Source organism: Tursiops truncatus, chromosome 1 (genome assembly GCF_011762595.2).
Source record: "Tursiops truncatus isolate mTurTru1 chromosome 1, mTurTru1.mat.Y, whole genome shotgun sequence".
In the NCBI taxonomy this organism is placed as follows: Eukaryota; Metazoa; Chordata; class Mammalia; order Artiodactyla; family Delphinidae; genus Tursiops; species Tursiops truncatus.
In genome coordinates this window covers 58,630,049-58,645,083 of record NC_047034.1, presented here as the reverse complement: position 1 = coordinate 58,645,083, position 15,035 = coordinate 58,630,049, and the positions used below count along the sequence as shown (strand labels likewise).

At 38.0% G+C, this 15,035-nt stretch overlaps 1 long non-coding RNA gene across 1 annotated transcript; it reads right to left on the bottom strand.

The window, feature by feature from the left end:
- Positions 1-8,458: 8,458 nt before the first annotated feature.
- LOC141279358 (uncharacterized) lies at positions 8,459-14,672 on the bottom strand. Its single transcript, XR_012333443.1, has 3 exons — positions 14,316-14,672; positions 9,723-9,879; positions 8,459-9,117 (listed from the first exon to the last, which is right to left on the bottom strand). It is a non-coding gene; the product is annotated as an uncharacterized lncRNA (long non-coding RNA).
- Positions 14,673-15,035: the final 363 nt, after the last annotated feature.

The window sequence follows — 15,035 nt, the reverse complement described above, 5'->3', positions numbered from 1 at the left end:
ACAATAAAATTTTACTGTAATAATTGCTTTAGAATAAGCTTTAAACAGTTGGGCAGATCTCTCCTTTGTTCCTCTAGCTTCTACCATAGTCTTGTCCAGTAGTGGGTGAGACATACTTGTAGGGCACAGGGTTCTTATTCTCATATGCGGGCTAAATCTGAAAGATGCCCAGTGATAGCTCGTCTCTCTTTGCCTCACCTTTCCCCAGTCCTTCATACCTCCCTTTCAAAAACAGTTTTCTGATAAAATGAAGTATACTCAGACATGAATTGTTAGGTACAGCTGACCCCTTTCAGTCTCTGATAGTTCTAGGTGTATTCAACACTCTACCACTGCTGGCCGTCTGGTGTGGCAATCAGTTGTACTGTGACCAGTTGCAAGGGCTGCAAAATACAGGAAGCCACCAGGTCACAGTCAGCAAGGTGACTGAGAATAAGAAATGTGGCAAATTATAGTTTAGGTACATGTGAAACAAGTGGAGGAAATAAAAACAGGGCAGTCCTGTCTGTGAAGCAGGAAGAGAACAGTTTAAGCAGTTGGGTACTGTTGTTTTGTCAGTTATTGTACAGTAAAATAACATTGTTGTTGTAAAATCGACAACTATTTATTTTATTATTTGACAATGCTTTTTTATTCTGCAATAATCACTTTTAGCAGCAATAAGTTTAAAAAAGGAAGTATAGGTTTAGTTGGAAAAGAGGAAGTGAATTTTGATTACTCAGGAGAGTTAATGATGAACATGTAACTTGCACAAAATGTTTGTTGACGTATAAACGACCACATGAAAACCAGAAGACACAAATCTGCTGGAGAAGCATCAGCAGTTACTTCAAAAGTTAGTAACTAATTTATACAGACTGGGCCCTATTTACAACCGAAGAAAGTACCCTTCATATCATTTGGTGAGATACAACTTTTCGTTTAGATCAAATGGCTATTCTAAATCACTTTCACTCATTATTTATTCCAAGATTTGGTTTGTGTGCATGAATTCAAAATAAAGTAATAGCTGTTGGTGTGTGGCTTCACGAGCAGAAGAAGAAATTCACAGTTAAATAATGAGAATTTTATGTTGGTCATCAAATAGTCCAAACAGAAAATTAGCTCATCTCAATTATGCTTCTTTTTTCATCAATTTCATGTAATCAAAGCCAACATTTTAGAAACTCATTCTCTTGACAGTGAAATATTTGATGTTATTGTAATATAAATGCAGTTAAAACATTTGACATTGAAGATAAATTATGTTTTTGCAATGATAATACAGCACACATTTTGGTGAAACACAATGTTCTTAATAAATTAAGAAGCTATGAAGGAGAGGTGCCCTTGGAATTGGATATTATGCACACATACTTCATAACTATGTTGAAACACATTGTGATATTCCACCAGTTGATATAGAAACTGTAGCTTCAAACTGTACAACTGTGTTTTTTATTTAACACACAGAGTAACTAATTCCAAACTTTTGTGATAAAGCTGATTTAAAATTTTAATGAAGTACTTTGGCATGGCAGTTCATGTTTTCTCTCTTTGCTATTTGAAATCAGCTTTTCAAAATGTTTGAGCTTTTGAAGTACTACTTAGTAAAGTAACCCACGTTACCCGCAATGAAAATAAACATTTTTATAAAGGATTTCTGTAAACTGGGATTTTTTTTTCAAAATCAGTTGGAAGTATTTAATAAAAGTGTTCGATGAATGGATCAGAGAAATACTTCAGCATTTGAAGCTTTGTATATATTGTATATACTGAGATATATTGAATATTTATATTGACCAGATTGAAAACAAATTTGCAAAGAGAAACGCACTGACATGTATCCCTACACAAGCTAGGAAGAAACTGATCAAATTAAATGGTGAGAGTTCAAACAGTGTATGTAATAACTTTTATAATCAGTAAGGATTAGCTTTGTGCCAGCTACTAAGCAAAGCACTTCATATACTTTGTCTTTGATGTTCCCAAGTATGAAAAAACAGTAATTGTAAAAAGGAATAGTAATAATACTACTATATTATTATCCCGGGATTTTGTTTTGGTTTGATTTCAGGGTTTTATTTTTTTTTGGATTAAGAGTCTGTAGCTTAAAGAGCAAGGTGAATTTACCCAAGATCATGTGACATGGCCAAAGAGCTAATGCAGCTCCCTCAGACTCCAACTCTGTGCTTGAAACCATTACACTCCAGTGTGGCACGCCTAGCTAGCAATTTGCTGAGCCTTTTAACACCTAAACTATGCTATCAAACTTTACTTTGCATAAATTATTCTATAGAAAAGTACTCAAATGTTTCCCAATGTTCTTTCCCGAATCCAAAAATACATTGCCACATTAAACATTTTTTTTTCATATTAGATATACAATTCCTTCCTGATTAAAATCCTAATTCACCTTTAGGAAGATATAAGCATTTTTAACTCTTTCATTTTACAAATGAGAACTCTGAAGCCCCCAAAATGCTTAATGACATCTCAAAGACACAATGCAATCTGAAGGCAGAGCTGGGTCCGGAAGCCAGGAGGCTTAGCTCTCTGCCCTAATGCATTTCCCTATTTCAGAGAGACTTAATCTCCACAGGAACGTTAGCATGGGTCTGAATCTTCATTCTTAGCCACAGAGAGGTCAATAGCGCTTCTGCAGAGGTAGAAAAGTCCAATGGGCCTTCAGGGTGTTTACCCAGAAAATTGTAGAGAAATCAAGAAGGGCTGCTCTAGTAAGAAAGAAACACACTTGGGAGAGCAAGAACTGATGGAAATAGGCACTCTGAAGTTGCTTGTATTTTATTAAAGTCCATTGTTTCTGAGAGAACATTTTCATTTGCAGGAAGCAAGGAGTGCAGGTCTGAAAGTCCTGTCTTCCTTGACTCACTTCCAGAGAAATGAAGAACAGGACCAACGTGGCCCAGCCACCCATGCTAACAAAGCTCCCCCAAAAGGCCCTTTCCCTGGGTGTTCAGATGATATCATCAGCTTAAAGTGTCTCCAAGTGAGATTGGCTGCTCCCAGAAATCTGTCAGCTGAATGTTTGGAAGAAACTGAGAAATCCTTGAAAAACATGGAGGGATCAAAAGTACTTATTAAAGTATTTTCAAAAGAGCTCTGGGTTTAATAAGAAGCAAATGAAATCAGATGGAGAGGATTCCAGAGATTGGTTCTAGTGTGGAAAACTCGTGGCAAAGACCAGGAAAATGGAATATATTGATGGGAACAGCACTTATTTGGAAGCGGGGTGTTAGACAGTGTGCAATTGAATTGCTCTGCCCTTGAACCTGAAGGAGTATGCAGAAGAAAGCAATTACTTAAACAGTCACATCTTTCCTAAGAGATCTGATCCAAGAAAAATAATGAATTACAACAAAAAATTTTTTTAAGGAAAAGAGAGGAAACACCCAGGCTCCTCTCTTACTGGAGAGCCTTTTGTGTCTCTAGAAGGTTTGCAACAGAGTCCTGACTTAGTCAGCCATCAGCCCTCTAACAGTTTGATTAAAAGAATGTTCTAAAGAAATTACAAGTTTTCTTCTCTCATCAACCAACCAACTAACTAACCAACCATACAAACAAAACTACCCTCTGTATACTTTGTTTTAGAGTAAAACATAAGCATGCTATTATGTAGAACAATTGCTCACATAATGAGGAACCATTCACACAATAAACTCCTAATATTTGAATAAGCCAAAAATTAATTAAATGTTCAGGTCCAGGCAAATATTAAGGCATTAGAACTAACATAGAAGATTTCTTCCATGGAGAATTAGGAAGCCTGTGAATCTTATCTCCCTGTATTCTCAGTGAAACTTGAAAAGAGGCTGATTTGTAGAGAGATATTTATCCCTAAGGGATGACTCAAACTGATGGCAGCAATCTTCCCTTTTAAATTGCAAGTGTATAATTAATGAAATGTAGTAAGTTGTAACAGTGAAATGAAAAATAAAGTCATAACACCTGGTGTTCATTGGGTATGATAAAAGAGATGCTTAAACACAGAATGTAAGATCTTAATTGGTGTAACTATTTCTGTAAAAATGGAAGTATTTGCAACAGCTTTCGTTTTAAAAGTTTAGCCTTTTTGACAGAAATTCCAGTTTAGAAATATATTCTAAGGAAATTATGCATGCACACAAAATCTTAGCTACAGAGTCGTTCATTATGGCTTTGCTTAAAAAAAATAAGAGATTATCATAAAAGTGAACAAAGGGGGATTAAGTAAATTATGTGCATTCATTCAATAGCCATTTTAAGTAGCCGTTAAACAAAAGAATTTCAGTGTATATTTAATAATACCTATTATATCTATCTCTATATCTATCTAGCTATCTTGCTAGCTCTATATCCCTAAAAAGATAAACTATAAAATAGAATCACAATATTCAAAATTGGTTAAAAATATTGAGAATATACATGCCTATATTGAAACTTGAATGAAATATATTTAATTATATATGGCTATTGTCTCTGGGGGGTAGAATTGCAAGAATTTAAAAATTATTTTTCCTAAGTATTTGTATTTAGAGTTTATATGTCTGATTTGCTAACCAGCCTTACCTTAAGAGCAAACAACTATTCTTTGGGCATAGGTGACTCTCTTATGGTCTGGGGTAGTTACCTGACCTAAACTTACCTCATCCTTAGGTTTTTTGGTACACCTTGAGATGGCTCTACTTTTCAAGGGTGATGAGAGGAGAAAGAAGGAAAAAGAGATAGAGGGAGAAGGAGAGAGAGAGAGACCGTTGATCCCTAAAGCTGCCTCTGTTTTTCATTTTTAATCGTTTCCTAGTGCCAACTATAGTAACTATATACCTCACAGTAAACCCTCTTCCTAAAGGTGGCTCAGGTGTTCCTTGCAAACAACAACACAACAAAACAGAAAGCCTAATCTATTATAATCAGGAAAAAATGTTAAATAATATTTTAAATACATCTGTAGCAGAATAATAACATTTTACACTTTTTCAATTATAAAAAGATAATTAGACACACTTTATATTCTTGTCATCTTGATGAGCAAAGTGCACTTTTCTCAGAAAGATTAAAATCACTTGCTCTGCTTCTCTGTTTTTATAATTCTGGGCAAATGACAATATTGTTTTACTTGAAACTTGGATAAGATTTTCCTCCTACATGCAAGTTTTAATCTTAGAAAAGTTTACTCTGTATTCCTCCTTCAGTGCAGTTTTCCTTATTTTTAGCCCTTATTCATCCATGTGTCTTTCTCAGAGTGGGATTTTAGTAATGTTATTGATCTCCAATTCATTGTGCTTTTGAAACTCTGGGAATCCACCTGTACTGTAAGAAATTATATATTAGAAGAAACAATTACTGAGGAGATGAATGGATGAATGGATGGATTAATGAATGGATGGATGGATTAATGAATGGATGGATGGACAGATGGAAGAGATCTCAATAACAATCAAGTATTTTTTTTATATCTATGATGTGCTTAGCACTGTGCCAGCCTCTGGGAAGCAATGAGGGTAAGTATCTTGATTCCCTTTCTCAGAGAGCTTAAAATAATGTTATGTTGGACTACAAGATATCAGGTTAAGAGCCTCCCTAGGAGAAATCTATTGTTCTGAATGGCTCACTCCCTGAAGGCAGGCAAGATCATGCTAAGAAATGTGAAGCTCTGGAAAACTTCGTTTTGCGGGACCCCTACTCACATCAACAATTTGAGTCACCCCAAATCAGTGTCAACCCCATCTGAAGCCCAATCTCATGTGGTCCTGCCAAAGAAATTCCACACCAGTCAGTGGGAGTGATAACTTGCCAGGTCAGCCTCTTGGGGTCCTGAGATGACCCCATAGGTAGCAGTCTTAGAGCTTCTAGAGACATCTGATTGACCCTCACAGATGGGATAGAGGGTTGACTGAGGTCCATGTGGATCTCTGTCTTGGCAATGAAAGCCTTGTCTGGATGGCACTGTGGGCTTCACCTGCTCCTAGGCACTGGAAAGGGACTAGAAAATGTTGAGGAAAACAATCCAAAGGCCTGGGCTCCTTAAGACATGGGGTTAAGGGCAGAAGTCCTTGCTTGTCAGGTCTAATGGTGATAGTAAAAGTAGTCATTTCTCTTTTCTTTCAAGTGCTCTTCCCCTGGACTCACTTTGTCCCATATACTAGATACCCACAGTATTTAAGGCACTAATAAATAATGACCTTGGTAATGGAAAATTCTGCTTCCCTACTTGGAGTCTGACATGCCATCATTAAATTTCCAAACAGCTCATCATTAATGACAGAAGTCTGAGCACATACTTCTTAAGTGTATCTTCCAAAGCTCCAAACAAATTAAGGAAAAGAGATATGAGGTCTTGCTCCTATATTTAGATCAGGTTACTCTAATATTATATTTTTCTCTGTTGCTTAATTATTTGATTCTGTGGGCCATGAAGCTAATGAGCTAGATGGCTTTCTTCTTTAAACCAAGAGATCAACCTAATTAAGATCACTTAGCTATTACCACCTGAACAGTACATAAATTCCAGCCAAGTAGTAAAGATCATAGGCAGGAGTTAAAGCTGTTTGGGTAACTGAGGACTTTTGTCCCAGAGGACAAAAGTGGGACACGGAAAAAAGTGTGGAGTCCAGGGCATCCCTTGTCCCAGACACAGAGACGTAAGTCTGAGCTCTATGGGAAGAAGAAGCACTAATAAAACTGAAATGGAAAATTTCCTGAGACATTCAGTGACATGGGGCAGTTCAAGCAGCGTAGCTTTAGAGCACAGGAGTGAAATGCAGTATATATTCCTTTAAAGGACCATTCTCCTCTTTTGGTGGGGAATGGAGCATGGCTTTTTCACAGAGATGATCCAAGAGCTGCAATTCCATTTTGAGACCTGGCTGCTTTGGAGGCACTGGGAGATGGTACCCTCAGCACTGGGATCAGTGTCCTTATAGTGAACACTGGCAGAGACGACAGTGGTCGGTCTTCAAAGAGTCTTGAGCACATCAGCTGTATGGAAGTGGGTTCCAGAGCAGAAGAACACAGCAGGTACAACTGCTACTGTGGCCAAACACACATCAAAACTTTTCTTTATACACTGAGTTGCTATGGGATTTAATGTAGATCAAACTTCTTCCTTCACTTCCCAGAAAAATATTTTTTAGAAAAATGGAAAGAACTTGGGATTTAGACATAGACCTGAATTCAAATCCTGGCCCTTTCGATTGTGAGTTATGCCTCTTGGAACAGGTCATTTGACCCTTTGGAGACTCAGAATTGGTCATTTGATCCTCAATGGAAATATTGACTTTGTAGAGGCAGCATGAAGATTAAATGCACCTTGTAAGTCTGCTACCACTTTTGTGTTACTAGTCACATGGTTATTCTTTTCTGAGGCCCTACAGTTATCACTGCGTTCTTCTACGGGTATATGTATCCTGGTTCTGAAAAAATGTGGGCTTCTTTGCTGGATCCTTCCCCTGGCTGCCAGCTATTGTGGTGAGTAATTATGTGCAAATGAGTGTTCTCCACCAAAAGTTGTAAGAGGCAGAAAACTCATTTCTTCAGTGCCCTTGAAAAGCACAAGACACTAATGCATGTCTGTGTGCCAGCAGTTTAGAAATGAAAATTTCCACATTCCTTGTGCCTGGTCTCATTAATTCTCCCCACCCCATTGGTGTTAAGGTTTTATAAATAAGCAAGACAGGATTGATTTGTTCCATTTCAGCAAACTGTAAAAGAAAACAGTCAAGAAATCACTCCCATCGTCATTTCCGCTCCCCGCCCCCCATCACATTACTCTTTAAAACTGGGCAAAAGCCTGTATAGCCTTTCCCAATTAGGTGAAAGATGATTTCATTTCAGTAATCTTTAGGGAAGTTATTTCTGGTTTGTGCAAACATGCCAAAATAATGCAGCAGAGACCAGTTTGATTTCTCACTGGCTAAAGGGAGATTCAAGATGCAGGAAGACCTGACCACCAGTATTATTAGGATTTATGATGTTCAGTCAGACCTACATGATGTAGCCTAGAGGAATGGAAGGAACATTGAGGGGAGAATTGGAACACCCCTTAAAGATGTCTGGTACTGGGGTTTGCAAACCTTTTCAGTGAAACCCTGGAGATTCCAGGCAAGGGTTGCCTTTTGGATATGTACAGGGAAAGGGGCAAGAATCTTCAGCCAGAGCAGACCTATTTTTGTAGATTCTACATATAGGCTTCCACATATGATCAGTTTCTCACCAGTATAATCTAAACACCCTTCTGTTGTTTGAATTCTCTCTACAGCTTCCCAGCTGTTCATCCTCTTGCCGATGCCTAAACAGCCCCAGTGACAGGGTTCCCAAGGCAGCCATCTTTAGACAGATGTTGTTCCCTAAATTCCCTCCTAGCTCTATTAATCTCTACCAGAGTATGAATGTAAACAGGAAAGACAATGGTGCGAAGACATAGACTGAGCTTTCATTAGTCTAACTTGACTCATCAATCCAAAACATCCTATGCCGTTACTTTTCTGTCTATAACAAATGAGGGTAAAAAACAATCTCAAATTTAATTTGTTTTAATATATTTTTAAAACATGTGAAACTACACCCCCCTCTTTGACACAGGGTGTTGCTTTTTCTCTTCAATAGGGAAAACATTCACATCAGGATTGATTTAAATTTTTTCCCCTTTTAAATCATAAACAGTCCCGGTACAAGAAACAGTAGCTGTTATTGATTAAAAGTTCATTTGCCTTGCCTGGGCTGATGATTGATACTTGGAGGGCAGGAGGGGTGTTAGATTTTGGCTGGGAAATTGGAAGTGGGGCAATTTTGTCACATTACCTGTTCTTTAGAAGAGTGTTAGGGTTGGAGGAAATTTAGCTTTGGGGAGAGAGCTTTTTTTTTCTCTGTAAATTTTGGTAGATGTTGGTCCAACATTTTGTTTTGTTTTGTTTCTTACTCTGCTGGTTTCACCAGCTTTTAAGTACTCATAGTGCACGTGAGCCGGTGAGAGGCCCTCTGAATGGGTTTTTAATGGTCTGTTGAATAAAGCAGCTACCAGTTCAGGAAATGCATGCATTTTATAGGTGCATATCTTCAAAGCTTCTATTTGTGAATGCTAGTTGAGAGGTACCTTTGTATATGTTCTTCACAGACCCAGTACAGCAATAAAGACTGCCTCTGGAAGCATTAAAAAACAAGAAATAAATTTCCTTGTCCCATTTATACTTCTAATTTCAAGAATAATAATTTTTGTGGGTAAAAGAAGTATCTTTCCTTTAGGAAAGTTATCTGAGCCCATTGGAAAATTATAATTTCACAAGAGTGTGGCAATCAGATTCATTGAATGCATTTGTCAGTGATATTTACAATCAAGGCATGGGATTTTAAAGAAAGTAAGAAGTGATTAGCAGTTACAACAGAATTCTTAGTCTTCAGTTTTCTAATTTTTATGTGTTGTGAACATTATCTCCCTTTTAGTTTTTAACTGTAGCAAACATCTACCATACACTAGAGATCCTTGAACTTGTCAGTTTGTACAACATCTGGAAATAATAGTGATCTTTGCACAACACCATTTAATATTGACATATTAAATTTAAAATAACAGAATATATAATATGACACCAAGTTTTATTAGATAGTAATAAAAGCAACAAGGAGCAGCACTGAACATTTGAGGAAAAAATGTGGTGGGAAACCTTGGAATTGAAAGATATTCCATTAAGTGTATTTTTCTGAAAAATTGGAAAGACTGCTATTATTCATATTTAATGGCACAATACCTTGGCTAAAATTGTGGAAGAATGGTGTTTCGTGGAAGCCTAGTCTTAGAACCAGTATCATAAATAAAGATGAATGGAGATTCTGAGTTTCTAGAGAGTTTGTGTATCATAAGTCAGAATTTTTCAGTTGATTTAAAGTCCTCAGGATGGTCTAAGCCTGAAAACAAAGGGAAAAAGCAAAGAAATGCTGATAAATTTGACGACCAAGAAATGCAAAATTTCAGTTTGTTGTATGAAATACCAGAAGAAAAATTAAAAGGCAAAAAACGAGCTGAAAAAAATATTTGCAACATATATCATAAGGTATTACAATATTTAAAATAATAAATTTGTACAATTAAATAAGCAAACAACCAACACTAGGGTAGAAAATAATGGGCAAAAGAAAATGATAAGTAACTTACAAAATAAGAAATGCATCTAGCCAATGTGCATAGCAAGATTATTCAACATTATTGCTAACCAAAGAAATGTATATTAAAATGATGAAATAACATTTATTTCCATCAATCTGTGGGTTTAGGGAGGTGGACACAGTTAAACACTACTATGTATGTTAGTATAACTTTTGGAAAAATAATTTGGGACCATCCATCAAAAGCCTTAAAATTTTTTATACACTTAATCTAACAAAAATTCTACTTCCAAACGTATGTTGCTATCCTTCATTTTTTCCCTTATGTAAACTCTTTTGTATGGCAGCCTTTGTATCACTATTTAAAATGAAAAGTTGGAAACAGTCTCATTGTCTAATTCTAAAGGACAGGTTCAGTAAGTTATGACACAACACACGATATCATCCTACAAGGTCTTTAATTATTGTGTTATATATGTTTCCTTATGGACATCAATAGGTACTCATAATATCAAATGAAAAAAAGCAAGTTTCAAAGATGTATTATGTTATGATCTTATTTCTGTTAAATTATATATGCAGAGAGAAGGGCTGGAAGTTCACATATCAAGGCATCTATTATCGTTACATATATGTGGGTGGAATTATGTGTGTTCATTTTTTTAATTTTCTATCCTATGCATATTTTTTTCTGTAATGATTATGTGTGTCAGGTTGAGAGAAAAAAACCAAAATCTATTTTTAAGTTTCCATCCTGCAGAAGCTATCTGAGGAGACCAAATAACATATCTAGCCTAAGACATGTTATTACCTCCAACAATAATTTTTTTCCTCTAAAAATAATCTCTCTTACATATTCTTCCTCTTTAGAATGCTTTTCACCCATTTTATTCATGGGTCATCTCAGCCGGTGATGACTTTCGCATTTCTCCAAGGGATCATATAGTTTGTTTCTATGCAATAAGCTCTCCTAATCACCAGTAATGAAATCAAACCACTCTAAATTAAGATCTTTGGAAGGGAAAAGCCAAGTCAATGAATAGCTTTGTATGATTTAAATGAATCCCTGAAGAAATAAATCAGACTCTTGGCTTTCATCTTATTCCCAGCCTCTGGAATAAGAATGTTAAGTCAGCCAACTTAATGCTTAGGAAAACCAAAAAAGAAAATAAAATGTTTAGGAAAACCAGAAAAGAAACGAAAACAAAACTTTCAATCCTAGTGTCCATAACACAATGATAAAGATACTCACTGATCGCACTTTTTGAGCGTCTATGTAAAGGAGGTTAGTGTGACCTAAATATGTTTAAAATGAACAACAGGAACAAACTTGGAGGGAACAACGCAGAAATAACATGTAGATTTTGGAATTGGCAAGACCTCAGGGGTTCACAGCTCAGTCCTGCATCTTACAAACTGAGAATGTAGAGAAGGCACTTAATCCTTCTGAGGGGAGATTATACCAAAGTAAAGGTGTTATAAATACTAAAATCACATTAAATATATCGTGCACCAGACAATTAATAAATATCAGCTTTCTTTATTCCTGGGAGAATAAAGAGTTAGAAGGCAGAGGAGGAGAAAGCAGGAATTCTCCTCACCTCCAACCCCCATGTTCAGAATTTCAGGCACAGCCTTAGCAGTATGGTGGGGGCAACATACATGTGTTGGGAGGGAGGAAAACAGATAACGACTGGAAGGAAAGAGTATTTTAAAATAATTTTAACATCCATCTGAGAATAAGAACAAAGAAAAATCCATGGTCACAAAGAGCAGTAGCAACGAAGATACCGTAAAGGCCAAGGAAGCTTTGGGCCTGGAACACATAGATCATTATTTTTGAGAATCAGCTGTTTCTGTCCCTGCCCTGCCTCCTCCTGGATCATTGTGAGGGAATTAGCTATGCCACTTAATAGTTTTGCTGTTGTCAAATGAGAAAAAAATACCTTCCTCTTTTTACCTGGTAGAATGCTACAACAAAATATGATGATTTTTAAAAATGCTTTGAAATGGTTCTGAAGAACCTAGGGGCAGTTCAGGAATAAAGACGCAGATGTAGAGAATGGACTTGAAGACACAGGGAGGGGGAAGGGTAAGCTGGGACAAAGTGAGAGAGTGTCATGGACTTACATATACTACCAAATGTAAAATAGATAGCTAGTGGGAAGCAGCCGCATAGCACAGGGAGATCAGCTCCGTGCTTTGTGACTGCCTGGAGGGGTGGGATAGGGAAGGTGGGAGGGAGGGAGATGCAAGAGGGAGGAGATATGGGGATATATGTATATGTATAACTGATTCACTTTGTTATACAGCAGAAACTAACACACCATTGTAAAGCAATTATACTCCAATAAAGATGTTAAAAAAATAAAATAAAATAAAAATGCTTTGAGCTTTAGAGAAGATAACCCTTACACCCAAAGTATTGGAGTTGTCATTTGCAGCGTAGTTGAAGGTATGAGCTTCATCTTGGAACTCTGAAGCTAGAAAATTCCATCTCACTTCCAGTTTAAATGGTTTGGAGGAGATTTGAAATTTTAGGAACTCTTGAGGTGTGGTGAATGGGAAGGAAGTCTGATTTAAAAAACAAAAAAAAAGTTTGTGAAGTGCCTGGTGGGGAATGGGACTGGCGGTCAGGAAAATGGGAATGGACGTGTGGTATGTACCTCGTACTGAGTGTGGTTTGAGAGAGTTGGTGTGAATTAGGAAGATCACGAATGTGAAATACATCTACCACAAGGTCTGGTATTGTGGGTTTGAGTTTGAAGTACTGAAGTGTTTCTTTAGGATCAAAGCTTTGGCAGGAGGAGATGGGCATGGGGACAGTTTCCAATCTGGCCAGAAGCAAAAACTCCACATTCTCCTCAGGAGACATGTAGTCTGAGAAAATGCTTTTGGTTGCTCGGAGTGTACATGTTCACATTTATTTTGCAGTACTTTTTGAAATTTCTTAAGCAAAAATGCTTCTGCTCCAAAACAGGACAATCGTGATAGCTGTTCATTCTCTGTCTCATTATCTTTGTCTCTGTCCTTGTCTGTCTGTCTCTTAAACACACACACACATACACACACACACACACACACACACACACTCACGCGCGCACACACACACACACACACACACACACACACACACACACATTAACCCGCATTTACTCAATGCCTTGTTGCTGCTACCTTTGGGGGCACACAGTGAATTGGAAAGAATCCTTCTGAGGTCCATTGGGAAGTCCCTACCTGAACTCTCTGGAGGAAAGAAAGAGACATTCCCCAGTGAATCTTGGCATCATTCTTCTACCATAAGTATGGTTAGTTTATTTTGAAGTCAAAATGGCAAGTGAAGCATGAAGGGTGCTTCCCGTATTTAGAGAAGGAGGAGGGGACCTGGACAGACACAGGACACTCTGAGCCAAGAGCTTCACTGTATCTCAGGGCAAAGATAGTGCTGCCACTCAGCTGCATTGCTGGCGGAACAACCAATTGGGAAGGACAGTCCTGAGCATTCGGGCCAGATGTTCATGGCATCTTGCACCATCCCAGGAAATTAATTTCGGGATAAAGGCAAAGCAGATGACTGGCAAAGGCTCTTGTGATGGATATTGAAAACGTCAGGGAACAAAAGACATAGGAAATAAGAGTTCCCGCTGGATGCAGCTCTCCCAAGGGTAAGGCAACATCACATTCCCCGCCCCAAACCTACCATTCAGCCCGAGAGAGTGAAATCCAGAAGAGAATTTGGTCCCATTTCCTCTATATGTCCTGAAGTGGAAGTGGGGAAGGATTACTCCCCATTCCCAAGATCCCAGCCTACCTTTTCTCCCTCCAAAAGGAGGACTTTAGGTGGCGCAAAGTCTCTTTCCCTAACAAACGCAACAGATGGCCAAATTCCTTGAGGCAGAGATTAAAGGTGATTTATATTTGTATTCTTACTTCCCAGTGAGACTCCCATATAGTAGGTGCTTGATAAGCATTTGTTGGTTGAATGCACAAACTGCGTAAATTGCGTGTGTGTTTGGGTGGTTCGGACGGGGTGGGGATTTTAGAGCACCTCCTCTGGGTCACGGTGTCAAGCATGGGACTATACTCTTTCTATGAGCTATCTCACTCAACTCCTTCCACCAGTCCTACAAGGGAGGTCACCAGAACTTCTCGAAAACTGGAGGCACGTGGAGATTAATTTGAGTAACTGGGAGTTGGTATTCGAATCGAGATCTGTCCACCCCAAAGCATGTACTCACCAGGATGATGGAGACTCACTGATTGTAGTCTCTCAGTCAATGATCGAGGCAGTGCCACACTTACGAGGTGTGAAGCTGGGCAATCCCTTTATTATACCATTTTAGGGAAGAAGCTCCAAAACTCAAATTGTTTCCTCCTGCTAGCTGATAGACCAAGTCCATTCTGAGTTCCTTTCTGAAGGAACCTCTGGGACTGAGAATCAGAGTAATGTAAAGATTACTGAAATTGACTCTTTGGATGTATTTCCAGCATTTCCTGTAACTGGATATGAGGCTCTGTGAATCAGGTTGCCTTTCTGAGCTTCAGTTCGTTCCACTGTCAAACAGGAATGTGTAACATTGCTTCTGCTTTCACCACAGAGAATGATTAAATTAGATGAACTTCATGAAAGAATTTGAAATCTGCTAGATTGTTAAGGTCACACACTGTCTTTTATCTTTACAAGCCCCCAAACATCTGGGAAAGTGCGCAATAAATTTGTGAAATAGGGGAAGTTGTGTAACTCCATATTTAATACAAGATTTCCATTTTTCTAGGTTCAGTTTAGACAACTGTTCCCACAATCAGTGGTCTCTCCCTTTCCAGTGGCCCGGGGAGATGAGTGGTAATTTAGAAGGCATGGGTTTCCTGGTATAACTAAGGAGAGGTTTGAGATGTGTGCCTTTGAGATATATGGAGGGATCCAACTTCAGGAAAACACCTAGAACCCAAGGCTGACG